The sequence below is a fragment of the Osmerus eperlanus genome, chromosome 6 (assembly GCF_963692335.1).
Source record: "Osmerus eperlanus chromosome 6, fOsmEpe2.1, whole genome shotgun sequence".
Taxonomy (NCBI): domain Eukaryota; kingdom Metazoa; phylum Chordata; class Actinopteri; order Osmeriformes; family Osmeridae; genus Osmerus; species Osmerus eperlanus.
This window is the reverse complement of record NC_085023.1, coordinates 301,140-315,090: the sequence shown is the minus strand read 5'-3', so window position 1 is coordinate 315,090 and position 13,951 is coordinate 301,140. Positions and strand designations below refer to the sequence as shown.

General features: G+C 51.1%; 1 protein-coding gene across 1 annotated transcript in view; it reads left to right on the top strand.

The window, feature by feature from the left end:
- Positions 1-13,951, top strand: part of itga9 (integrin, alpha 9) — a 113,979-nt gene that overhangs the window by 59,547 nt on the left and 40,481 nt on the right. The gene's annotated exons all lie outside the window — the stretch shown is intronic.

Below are 13,951 nucleotides of genomic sequence, written 5' to 3'. Positions count from 1 at the left end.
GAGCCCTACACCTACCTGAGCCGTACACCTACCTGAGCCGTACACCTACCTGAGCCCCACACCTACCTGAGCCGTACACCTACCTGAGCCGTACACCTACCTGAGCCCCACACCTACCTGAGCCCCACACCTACCTGAGCCCCACACCTACCTGAGCCGTACACCTACCTGAGCCCCACACCTACCTGAGCCCTACACCTACCTGAGCCCTACACCTACCTGAGCCCTACACCTACCTGAGCCGTACACCTACCTGAGCCGTACACCTACCTGAGCCCCACACCTACCTGAGCCCTACACCTACCTGAGCCCCACACCTACCTGAGCCCTACACCTACCTGAGCCCCACACCTACCTGAGCCCTACACCTACCTGAGCCCTACACCTACCTGAGCCGTACACCTACCTGAGCCCTACACCTACCTGAGCCCTACACCTACCTGAGCCGTACACCTACCTGAGCCCCACACCTACCTGAGCCCCACACCTACCTGAGCCCCATACCTACCTGAGCCGTACACCTACCTGAGCCGTACACCTACCTGAGCCCCACACCTACCTGAGCCCTACACCTACCTGAGCCCCACACCTACCTGAGCCCTACACCTACCTGAGCCCCACACCTACCTGAGCCCTACACCTACCTGAGCCCCACACCTACCTGAGCCCTACACCTACCTGAGCCCCACACCTACCTGAGCCCTACACCTACCTGAGCCCCACACCTACCTGAGCCCTACACCTACCTGAGCCCTACACCTACCTGAGCCGTACACCTACCTGAGCCCTACACCTACCTGAGCCCTACACCTACCTGAGCCCTACACCTACCTGAGCCGTACACCTACCTGAGCCCCACACCTACCTGAGCCCTACACCTACCTGAGCCGTACACCTACCTGAGCCGTACACCTACCTGAGCCCTACACCTACCTGAGCCCTACACCTACCTGAGCCCTACACCTACCTGAGCCCCACACCTACCTGAGCTCTACACCTACCTGAGCCGTACACCTACCTGAGCCGTACACCTACCTGAGCCCCACACCTACCTGAGCCCTACACCTACCTGAGCTGTACACCTACCTGAGCTGTACACCTACCAGAGCCCCACACCTACCTGAGCCCCACACCTACCTGAGCCATACACATACCTGAGCCCCATACCTATCTGAGCCCCACACCTACTTGAGCTGTACACCTCAGCTCCTCCCAGTCATTAGCCTGGCATCTTTCTTCTCCTCCCCTCTCCTCTCCTCCCTTCACCCCCCCCATTAGCCTGGCATCTTTCCTCTCCTCCCCTCTCCCCTCCCCCCCTCCCCCCCATTAGCCTGGCATCTTTCCTCTCCTCCCCTCTCCCCTCCCCCCCTCCCCCCCATTAGCCTGGCATCTTTCCTCTCCCCCCTGTCCTCTCCTCCCCTCTCCCCTCCTACTCTCCTCTCCTTTTTTCTCCTCACCTCTCCTCTACTTTACTCTATTCTACTCTTTCCTCTACTCTCTGACAGATGGACCAGACAAACACAAAAAACAGTAACTAAGCTTGTTACCTCTAGTAGGCCTACCTACCTGCTACCCTGTATTATCACAGACCACAAAGTCAAGAGAAACCGTTACTGTGTTTGTGTACAGCAACAACTAGAATCCCTATAATCAGAGCAGACTAGGTCCTGGTCTGGGAGGGTAGACCCAGAGCCCATCATTTATCTGGCTCCAGTATCTCCCCCCCCCCCCCCCACCCTCCAGCTCTCCTACTCTGCTCTACAGGAATGCTAATGGAAACCAGCTGGTGCCTTCCCCAAACCCCCTCCCCATAACCCTCCCAGCCCCCTAACCTCCCAGCCCCCTAACCTCCCAGCCCCCTAACCTCCCAGTCCCCTAACCTCCCAGTCCCCAAACCCCCTCCCCATAATCCTCCCAGCCCCCTAACCTCCCAGTCCCCTAACCTCCCAGTCCCCAAACCCCCTCCCCATAATCCTCCCAGCCCCCTAACCTCCCAGCCCCCTAACCTCCCAGCCCCCTAACCTCCCAGCCCCCTAACCTCCCAGCCCCCTAACCTCCCAGTCCCCAAACCCCCTCCCCATAACCCTCCCAGCCCCCTAACCTCCCAGTCCCCTAACCTCCCAGTCCCCTAACCTCCCAGCCCCCTAACCTCCCAGCCCCCTAACCTCCCAGCCCCCTAACCTCCCAGCCCCCTAACCTCCCAGTCCCCAAACCTCCCAGTCCCCAAACCTCCCAGCCCCCTAACCTCCCAGTCCCCTAACCTCCCAGCCCCCTAACCTCCCAGCCCCCTAACCTCCCAGTCCCCTAACCTCCCAGCCCCCTAACCTCCCAGCCCCCTAACCTCCCAGCCCCCTAACCTCCCAGCCCCCTAACCTCCCAGTCCCCTAACCTCCCAGCCCCTTAACCTCCCAGCCCCCTAACCTCCCAGTCCCCTAACCTCCCAGTCCCCTAACCTCCCAGTCCCATAACCTCCCAGCCTCCTAACCTCCCAGTCCCCAAACCTCCCAGTCCCCAAACCTCCCAGCCCCCTAACCTCCCAGTCCCCTAACCTCCCAGCCCCCTAACCTCCCAGCCCCCTAACCTCCCAGTCCCCTAACCTCCCAGCCCCCTAACCTCCCAGCCCCCTAACCTCCCAGCCCCCTAACCTCCCAGCCCCCTAACCTCCCAGTCCCCTAACCTCCCAGCCCCTTAACCTCCCAGCCCCCTAACCTCCCAGTCCCCTAACCTCCCAGCCCCCTAACCTCCCAGCCCCCTAACCTCCCAGTCCCCTAACCTCCCAGTCCCCAAACCCCCTCCCCATAATCCTCCCAGCCCCCTAACCTCCCAGTCCCCTAACCTCCCAGTCCCCAAACCCCCTCCCCATAATCCTCCCAGTCCCCTAACCTCCCAGCCCCCTAACCTCCCAGCCCCCTAACCTCCCAGCCCCCTAACCTCCCAGCCCCCTAACCTCCCAGTCCCCTAACCTCCCAGCCCCATAACCTCCCAGCCCCCTAACCTCCCAGTCCCCAAACCTCCCAGTCCCCAAACCTCCCAGCCCCCTAACCTCCCAGTCCCCTAACCTTCCAGCCCCCTAACCTCCCAGCCCCCTAACCTCCCAGTCCCCTAACCTCCCCTCCCCATAACCCTCCCAGCCCCCTAACCTCCCAGCCCCCTAACCTCCCAGCCCCCTAACCTCCCAGTCCCCTAACCTCCCAGTCCCCAAACCCCCTCCCCATAATCCTCCCAGCCCCCTAACCTCCCAGTCCCCTAACCTCCCAGTCCCCAAACCCCCTCCCCATAATCCTCCCAGCCCCCTAACCTCCCAGCCCCCTAACCTCCCAGTCCCCTAACCTCCCAGCCCCTAACCTCCCAGCCCCCTAACCTCCCAGCCCCCTAACCTCCCAGCCCCCTAACCGCCCAGTCCCCTAACCTCCCAGCCCCCTAACCTCCCAGTCCCCTAACCTCCCAGCCCCTTAATCCCCCAGTCCCCTAACCCCCCAGTCCCCAGCCCCCCTAGGGCTGAACAGCTAGTCTTTCATGTAGATCAGCAAGTCTTCTTGTAGACCAGCAAATCTTTAATGTAGACCAGCAAATCTTTTATGTAGATCAGAAAGTCTTTCTTGTAGACTAGCTAGTCTACTTGTAGATGGTGTTAGTGTGTTAGTGTGTTAAACATGTTTGGGTTGGCTGGCTGCGCTGAGCAATGCTCCAGATATGCTTGTTTTTTTTTCGGCGGGAAACATCGCCACTGCGATGAAGATTGAATGATTACACGCCAGGGGATGAGGAGGGAGTGTTGATGTGTGTAGTGTTAGTGTGTATAGAGTGTGTTAGTGTGTATAGAGAGTGTTAGTGTGTTTAGAGTGTGTTAGTGTGTATAGAGAGTGTTAGTGTGTATAGAGAGTGTTAGTGTGTGTAGAGTGTTGATGTGTGTAGTGTTAGTGTGTATAGAGAGTGTTAGTGTGTGTAGAGAGTGTTAGTGTGTATAGAGAGTGTTAGTGTATATAGAGAGTGTTAGTGTGTGTAGAGAGTGTTAGTGTGTATAGAGAGTGTTAATGTGTATAGAGTGTGTTAGTGTATATAGAGATTGTTAGTGTGTGTAGAGAGTGTTAGTGTGTGTAGAAAGTGTTAGTGTATAGAGAGTGTTAGTGTGTGTAGAGAGTGTTAGAGTGTATACAGTCTCAGGTAGTCGTAATAGTAATTTAAAAGTAAGAACACAAGAATTTATCTGCCACACATGCACACACTCAGACACACGTACACACTGGCAGGGAAACATGTTACAGGGTGAACCCCAGAGAGGTGGGAGGGAGAGCCAGGTCCTCACCACTGAAGCTAGCCTGACACACAGGGTGCTTTGTCCACCCTCACACACACACTCTCTGTCACACACACACTCTCTCTCACTCACACACACACTCTCACACACACACTTTCACAAACTCTCTCACACACACACTATCTCTCCCTCACTCTCACACACACACGTTCACTCTCTCTCTCTCTCTCTCTCTCTCTCACACGCACTCTCTCTCTCTCACACACACACTTTCACAAACTCACTCACACTCTCTCTCTCTCTCTCTCTCTCTCTCTCTCTCTCTCTCTCTCTCTCTCACACACACACACACACACACTTTCACACACTCTCTCTCTCACTCTCTCTCTCTCTCACACACACACACACACACACACACACACTGTCACACACACATACTGTCACACACTCTTACACTATCTCTCACACACACATACGTTCACAAACTCTCTCGTACACACACTCTCTCTCTCACACACACACAAACACTCTCTCACACACACACACACACTCTCTCTCACACACATACACACTCACACACACATTTTCACACACTCTCTCTCACACACACGCTCACACTCTCTCTCTCTCTCCCACACACACATACTGTCTCACACACAAACTCTCTCTCTCTCTCGCTCTCTCTCTCTCACACACACACATATTGTCACACACATTTACACATACTTTCTCTTACACACACGCTCACATTCTCTCTCTCTCTCCCACACACACACACATACTGTCAAACACATTCTTACACTATCTCTCACACACACGCTCTCACACTCTTTCACACACACACACACACACTCTCACACACAGTCTAGCACACTCTCTCTCATACACACACTCTTACACACTAACACACTCACGCATACCACATGAACACTAACACACAATTCTGCCGTCCTGTATTGTTTCCCCAGCACTTGGTTCATTAAACCCCGGCCAGGAAAGCTGATACAACGAGGCTATGACTGAAGTTAACCACAACACACACACATGCACATACACACTAATCATGACCAGCTGGCCTTTATTTAACTCCACCAGGGATGCAGCACCTATTTATACAGCTGAGCTGCATGGTAGCAGGAATACAGTGGAAACATTGAATGAATCCTGTTGTGTGTGAGTCGAACTTGTGAATATGCAGTAAGTAAAGGCCGAATTATACTACTCTGTTTTCCAAAAAACGGACACATGGGAACACCCTTGTCTACGTGGAACGCCCTCTACGAGCTCTCTGAGAGCCCTCGGAGAGCCCCGGAGAGCTCGACATGCACCTCCTGAATTTCATAACTATCCGTCGTAATTTCGGATAGTTACGGATACCCACTCGCCATTGCTGTAAGTTTTTACAATTCATATTTCAGCTAAACAATACATGTAAATCAGCACCAGAATTAAATGTGACGAGAAATGGGCAGTGTAGTTGCAGAAAATGTGCTTATTTTATTGATGAAACGGCTAATTTGTAAATTTGCTCCGACTTTTCGATAACCTAGCTAGCATCGCAGTGCAGCGCCACCTACTCTTCTGGCGGTGAATTGTTTTCAGCACCCACAGCCTACGGAGAACCATAAACGAAGTCTGTCCGTATCCGTCCGCCCGCCCATCCGTTAACGGGAGTCGGAGTAGTAATCCAATAGTGGGATGGGTGTAGCTCAGTGGTGGAGAATTTGACTGCAGATTGAAAGGTCACAGGTTCAAATCCCTCTGTACATCACTTTGGTTAAAGGTGTCTACTAAATGGATGCATTACCAGCAGTATTAGCATTAGGATTAGCTGTCACAGGCAGCAGCTACGCAGGCTCACTACATTTTCCAAGTATCTTGCCCAACACTGGATGTTAGCTACATAAACCTCAGATAGAGGGAGATGCAAGTTACACATGCTAAACCAAGGACAGGGAGATGCTAACTATGTTAAACCCAGGAGTGATGAAGATGCTAGCTATGCTAGCTGGTTTTTACAAATCGTGGAATTTAACTCAGTCTGTATCTGGCCCTACACATGATCGTGGCCATACTCTCGACCTTGTTTTATCTTTTGTTTTTCCTGTCTTAAATGTTGAGTTGGATGATATTTGTCTTATATCTGACCATACACCTGGGATTTTTAATGCATCACTCTCTTGTCCATTACCTAAGCCTCATATGCCTGGTCACTACATTCCGGCACTGGATCACTCCACTGCTGGGCAGTTTTCTGATGCCTTTACAGCTTCTCCATTTACCAGCCTTACAGGGACAACCTCCTCTCTGGGTACAGAAGAGATAGTTACTCTGTTTAACACCATAGTTACAGGTATTCTTGATACTGTTGCCCCACTCAAACTTAAGCGACCCAAAGTCAAAGCTTCTCCCTGGCTTAACAGTGAGACTCGTGCCCTTAGACAAGAGTGTAGGAAAGCTGAGAGGAAATGGAAATAGATAAGTTGCAAGTGTCTTATGAGATATTGAGAGATTGCCTAGGATCCTATCAACCTTTTGTTAAAGCCTCTAAAGCAAAGCATTTTTCTGATATTATTGCTAAAAATTCAAATAGCCCCAAAACCTTGTTTAGTCAAATAAACACTGCACGGAACCATGTTGTTGTCCTCCCTGATGTTACTCTTGAAGTTACAGAAAAATTATTGAGTTTCTTTATCAGCAAGGTTGACATTATTAGGTCTCATATCTCACTTACTGATCATGACCCTGATTTAGTCCCTTGCCCTGCTTCTCTCCCTTGCTTTGAGCCTGTGTCCCTCTCTACATTGATGGACATAGTGTCACATATGAAGTCTACTTTCTCCCCTACAGACATAGTTCCCTCACGCCTTTTGAAAGAGGTGTTAGATACTGTTGGTCCAAGTCTTCTGTCTATAATCAATAGCTCTCTTATTAATGGAACTGTTCCTTCCAGTTTTAAACACGTTGTGGTTCAGCCTCTTATTAAAAAACCTAATCTAGACCCTACAGATCTTAAGTATTTTAGACCCATTTCTAAATTATTATTTATGTCCAAAATACTGTACAAGGTTGTTATTTCTCATCTCTCTCCTTTTCTTAGTGAGAATGTTGTGTTGGACAACTTTCAGTCAGGTTTCAGAGCACACCATAGCACAGAAACAGCACTGCTTAATGTACTGAATGATTTGTTGTTGTTCGGTGATTCTGGGAATTGTGCTGTTTTTACATTACTTAACCTCAGTGCTGCTTTTGATACTGTTGATCATGCTATCGTCCTGGATCGTCTCCAGCAATGGGTTGGGATCCAGGGTGTGGCTCTACAGTGGTTCCACTCTTATTTGAAAGATCAAACCTTTTCTGTTAATATTGGAAATATTTCCTCCTCTTCGGCAGCGATTACATGTGGAGTACCTCAAGGTTCAATCCTGGGTCCAATTCTATTTTCTTTGTATATTCTCCCTCTGGGCTCCATTCTCCGTAAACATAATATATCATATCACTGTTATGCTGATGATACACAGTTATATTTACCATTAAAACCAGGTGATACCAACTCTCTGGTGTCCCTGTTTGATTGCCTTAAAGACATCAAGTGCTGGATGGATAATAACTTTCTCCAACTTAATGAGAGTAAGACGGAGGTGATTCTGTTTGGTACCCCCAGATCGATTGATGATTTATCTAAAAAAAATGGGGCCCTTGTCCATCAATGTGCACTCCCATGCCAGAAATCTGGGTGTCATCTTTTATTCAGCACTAAAATTTGACAAACTAATTAATTATGTTATCAAAGGTAGTTTCTTTCATTTAAGGACTATCGCAAAACTAAAATCTTTCCTCTCTTTCAAGGACTTGGAAATTGTTATTCATGCACTTATATCGTCTCGAATTGATTATTGTAATTCTCTGTATTATGGCATTTGTCAATCATCATCATCACGCCTGCAGCTTGTCCAGAATGCGGCTGCTAGACTGGTACTGTGTTGACTGGTACCAGGAAGAGGGACCATATCTCCCCCACTGGCCTCTCTTCACTGGCCTCTCTTCACTGGCCTCTCTTCACTGGCCTCTCTTCACTGGTTGCCAGTCAAATATAGAATAGATTTTAAGGTGTTGTTACTTGTTTTTAAAGCTTTACATGGATTGGCTCCATTGTATATTTCAGATCTTCTTAGGCTGTATAACACTTCCAGGCCCCTTAGATAATCAACCCAGGTCCTTTTAGCCAATCCACAGACTCGGTTGAAAACGAAAGGTGATCGTGCCTTTTCAGTTGTAGCCCCTACTCTGTGGAATACACTGCCAATTTTTATCAGGTCATCCCCCACCACCGAGACATTTAAGTCTCGTCTTAAAACATAATTTTATTCTTTGTCTTTCGAGTCAGTTTAGGGTCACTCGTGCTTACTGTAATTGTGTTTTTTGTCTGTTGTTCCTATTTATTGTTGTTTTGCCCTATTTGAAGATTTTGTACAGCACTTTGGTCAGCATTGGCTTTTTTAAATGTGCTCTATAAATAAAACTGACTTGACTTGACTTGCTAAACCCAGGACAGGGAGATGCTAGCTATGCTACACTCAGGACAGGGAGATGCTAGCTATGTTAAACCCAGGAGAGAGGGAGATGCTAGCTAAATTAAACACAGGAGAGAGGGAGATGCTAGCTATGTATGCTAGCTACTCATGCTAAACCCAGGATGGAGGGAAATATCTCTTCCCATCTTCCTCCCTCCCTCTCCCTCCTTCTTTTATCTTGTTCAGACTATCTCCCACTCACTCCTTCCCCCCTCTCCCTCCCTTCTCCCCCTCCTCCTCCCCCTGTTTCTTATCTCCAGACTGTCCCTCAAGTGTTTGTGGAAGTGTAACTGCAGCTATTACAGCCGCAGACAGATATTCTGTTTCCTGTTCATGAGCGCGGTGCCTCTTCCTGGAGCCAACACACTCTTCAGTGCATGGGTACTTCTGTAGCAGAGCCTGGCTCATGTGTGTTTAAGTGTGTTATCTGGGAGCAGGAATAACACTCCCAGGTTCCACCACCACACCAAGGACAGGATGCATGTGTGTGTGTGTCGGCCCCGTTCCCCAGGTCTACTGACCACACCAAGGACAGGAAGCATCTGCTGTCCAAATCAGGATGGACTGATGCCACACACATTCATATGCACACTTACACACACATGCAGGCACACACACGGACATGTCCAAAACCATCTATGCTCCACACTTCTGCAGACATTTGTTGGATCCAGAGTGAATCACCTTGCCAATAAGAAACAAAACTAATCTTTCAGCCCCAAAACGCCTCAGGCCCTTTAAGAATAACGTCTTCCTCCAGTCAGATGTTCAACTGGGACTCAAACAATTCCTGTTTATGTTGAGTGAGGCAGTAATCAGGATGTCACTTGAGACTGTTGTTGTTGGGTCCAAATAGCAACATCTTATGTCCCTTAGAAGGTTCTGGTGTTATGGTTTCTATGGTCACAAGCTTGGTTCTGGTGTTGTGGTTCTGATATTGTGGTTAGAAGCTTGGTTGTGGGTTTGTGGTACGGATCAGGGTTGTAAGTAAGAACTATGCTTGTTGATCCAGTGAAGCACCGCCCCCTCCAGGTCAATTTTTCCTTTCAATGGGCTGGGCTGGGCCGGGCTGAATTTGGCTGGGAATAAAGTTTACAATGCCAATTCTATTAATACCTTTCCTCAGACAGGTCAGAGTTTACACAGTCAGCTGTCTCCTTGTTTAAAAGTGAGGCAAGATGAACTGTGGCTGTGATCTCATGGTACAGTACGATACGTTGTGTGTGGATCTATCTAAGGCTCCCAGCTGTCTTTGTTAGTGTGAAGTGAAGTTTCAAGCTTTAGATTTAGAACTTGCTGATCTTTCCCTCCCTCCGTCCCTCTCTCCATTCCTCACCCATCAAGCCTCTACCTTAAAAGGCTCTGCTCTAAATACAGTTTTTCTGGACCTCCAGATTTGTTTAGGACTTTTTTAGGCCCCTTTGTCAGGGAGTTGATTCTGTCACAGAGCATATTGTGTCAGGGGCTAGTAAGGGGAGGAGCATGCAAGGAGGGAGCATTAAGTCGGGGGAGGAGCCCACAAGGAGGGGGGGGCAGTAGGGGGAGGAGTCAGCAGGGGGAGCAGGAGCCAGTAGGGGGAGGAGTCAGCAGGGGAGGAGGAGCCAGTAGGGGGAGGAGTCAGCAGGGGGAGCAGAAGCCAGCAGGGGGAGGAGTCAGCAGGGGGAGCAGTAGCCAGTAGGGGGAGGAGCCAGTAGGGGGAGGAGTCAGCAGGGGGAGCAGGAGCCAGTAGGGGGAGGAGTCAGCAGGGGAGGAGGAGCCAGTAGGGGGAGGAGTCAGCAGGGGGAGCAGGAGCCAGTAGGGGGAGGAGTCAGCAGGGGAGGAGGAGCCAGTAGGGGGAGGAGTCAGCAGGGGGAGGAGGAGCCAGTAGGGGGAAGAGTCAGCAGGGGAGGAGGAGTCAGCAGGGGAGGAGGAGCCAGTAGGGGGAGGAGTCAGCAGGGGGAGCAGGAGCCAGTAGGGGGAGGAGTCAGCAGGGGAGGAGGAGCCAGTAGGGGGAGGAGTCAGCAGGGGGAGCAGGAGCCAGTAGGGGGAGGAGTCAGCAGGGGGAGCAGGAGCCAGTAGGGGGAGGAGTCAGCAGGGGAGGAGGAGCCAGTAGGGGGAGGAGTCAGCAGGGGAGCAGGAGCCAGTAGGGGGAGGAGTCATCAGGGGAGGAGGAGCCAGTAGGGGGAGGAGTCAGCAGGGGGAGCAGGAGACAGTAGGGGGAGGAGTCAGCAGGGGGAGCAGGAGCCAGTAGGGGGAGGAGTCAGCAGGGGGAGCAGGAGCCAGTAGGGGGAGGAGTCAACAGGGGAGGAGGAGCCAGTAGGGGGAGGAGTCAGCAGGGGGAGCAGGAGCCAGTAGGGGGAGGAGTCAGCAGGGGGAGCAGGAGCCAGTAGGGGGAGGAGTCAGCAGGGGAGGAGGAGCCAGTAGGGGGAGGAGTCAGCAGGGGAGCAGGAGCCAGTAGGGGGAGGAGTCAGCAGGGGAGGAGGAGCCAGTAGGGGCAGGAGTCAGCAGGGGGAGCAGAAGCCAGCAGGGGGAGGAGTCAGCAGGGGGAGCAGTAGCCAGTAGGGGGAGGAGCCAGTAGGGGGAGGAGTCAGCAGGGGGAGCAGGAGCCAGTAGGGGGAGGAGTCAGCAGGGGAGGAGGAGCCAGTAGGGGGAGGAGTCAGCAGGGGGAGCAGGAGCCAGTAGGGGGAGGAGTCAGCAGGGGAGGAGGAGCCAGTAGGGGGAGGAGTCAGCAGGGGGAGCAGGAGCCAGTAGGGGGAGGAGTCAGCAGGGGAGGAGGAGCCAGTAGGGGGAGGAGTCAGCAGGGGAGGAGGAGCCAGTAGGGGTAGGAGTCAACAGGGGAGGAGGAGCCAGTAGGGGTAGGAGTCAACAGGGGAGGAGGAGCCAGTAGGGGGAGGAGTCAGCAGGGGGAGCAGAAGCCAGCAGAGGTTAGTTACTGCTTGGTTACACATCCACCCTTTTGCAGGTCTGAAGGTGTAAACTTGGACGTAAACATTGTGATGAATTTCTCTATGGCCACACTGTCATGCGGCTCTCTTTTCTCCCTTCTCTCTCTCCCAGAAGAACAACTGATGAGTGCATGTGTATGAGCAAGTGTTTCAGTAGTTTCTCCCTAGACGGCCTCATAGTCCCCCCTTCTCCTCTGCTCTTCTCCTCCCCATTTCTCCTCCCCATTTCTCCTCCCCTCTTCCCTCCTGTCCTCCCCCACTCTCCCCTTGTATTCCTTGTATTTCTCGACTCTGAGACTGTTGACTGAAATGGAGTTCACCCTGATATAATTTAACCCTGACCCTAATGCTGAGACACTCAGGCCCTTACAAGCAGATCTAGCACAATGCACTCCTTCCTCCCCCATCCTGTCTTTCCTTTCCCCCCTCCTACCCCATCCACCTCCTGCCTCCCACATCCTCCCTTTTCATCTCCCTCCTTCTCCCCAATCGTCCTCCACCCCCTGTCCGTCCTTCCTCTCCTCCTCTTCTCTTCTCCCCTCCTCTCCTCCCCCTTCCTCCCCCCTCCTCCTTTCCCATAACCCTTCTCCCCCCCTTTCTCCATCTCCCCCTTTTTCCTTGCCACCCAGACCCTCCTCCCCTCTCCTCTTCCTCAGGAGATAAAGCAAGGAGGGGAGGGATAATTCTCCAGTCAATAGTGTCACAGCTGAGCAGCCTGAATAGCCCTGTGTTTGGGAAGGAGGTGACATGGTCTCTCTCACACACATTCTGTTCTACACCCCACACTCACACACACTTGGTTCATCACACACACAACCCTCCGGACCAAGCACATGTTTAATAAAATTACTAATGACTCAGCTCATTCTCAAGTAGGATAGAACACAAACACACACACACAGACAACAATTTATGTTTTGTAACAACAATGTTATCTGTGTCCCTCTACTCACATGGCCTTAAGAACAGAAAACAGCTGGACTGGAGACTGGGAACTGGAGCTGAGGCTGCGAGGTTTGAGTTTAGCTGGGGCTGGGAGGTTACAAACTGAGGCTTTTAGCTTGAATTGGAAGTCAGGTTTAGGGAAATGTGACTTGATGGCCGGATATCTGGCTAGTAATATGACTTGTTGGACGGATGTCTGGCTAGTAATATGATTTGTGGCTGGATGTCTAGCTAGTAATGTGACTTGATGGCTGTATGTCTGGCTAGCAATATAACATGTTGGCTAGATGTCTGGCTAGTAATGTGACTTGATGGCTGTATGTCTGGCTAGTAATATAACTTGTTGGCTGGATGTCGGGCTAGTTATGTGACTTGATGGAGGGCTGTGCAGTGGTATTCCTATGGACTTAAGTTTCTGTCAAGTCATCTCCTGCCATACATCAACTTCCTGCCAAAACTTCCAATGTTACTGGGCAGCACATGCAGGATGTAATTGCTGTGTGTGTGGCCTGGTGTGCTCACACACACACACACACACACAAACATGCACATAATAGACACATGCACACACATTGAGGAAAGGGATGGGTGGAGGAACAAAAGGAAAAGTATGATAAAATAGCAGATAAGGAAAGAGTTGGTCGTAGAGGTAGGGAAAGAGAGTGAAAGGGATGGAGAGACGGAGTAGTAGATATAGGGAAAGAGACATATAGAGGGGGAGAGACATATAGAGGGGGAGAGAGTTAAGAGAGAGAAAGAGTGAGAGAAAGACACAGAAAGGAAGAGAGACAGACAGACTGAGAGAAAGAGACAGATCGAGTGACAGTCAGAGACAGAGTGAGAGACAGAGTGAGAGACAGAGTGAGAGACAGAGTGAGAGACAGAGTGAGAGACAGAGTGAGAGAAAGAGTGAGAGACAGACAGAATGAAATTAAAGGAGCAGGAGGCCCAGTGACCACAGGAAAGACCCGCATGTTTACATTTGGGGTTTGGCTTCATGTTGGCAGACATTAAGTGGGCAGAGACAAACGGCTGAGAGTGTGTGTGTGTGTCTGTGTGTGTGTGCATGCGTTACTGTAAGTATTGTAAGTTTTATACCCTATTAACATGTTGTATAAGCTAATGACGCCATCTGGCAGCTGTTTAGCAACACAGACAGTTTCTACGTTTTTTACTGGCAGGCTACTTTTACAGCCAATAATGTTCCATCACTCCTGTTCCAGCCAACCTACAGCGAGATGGGCTTCCCT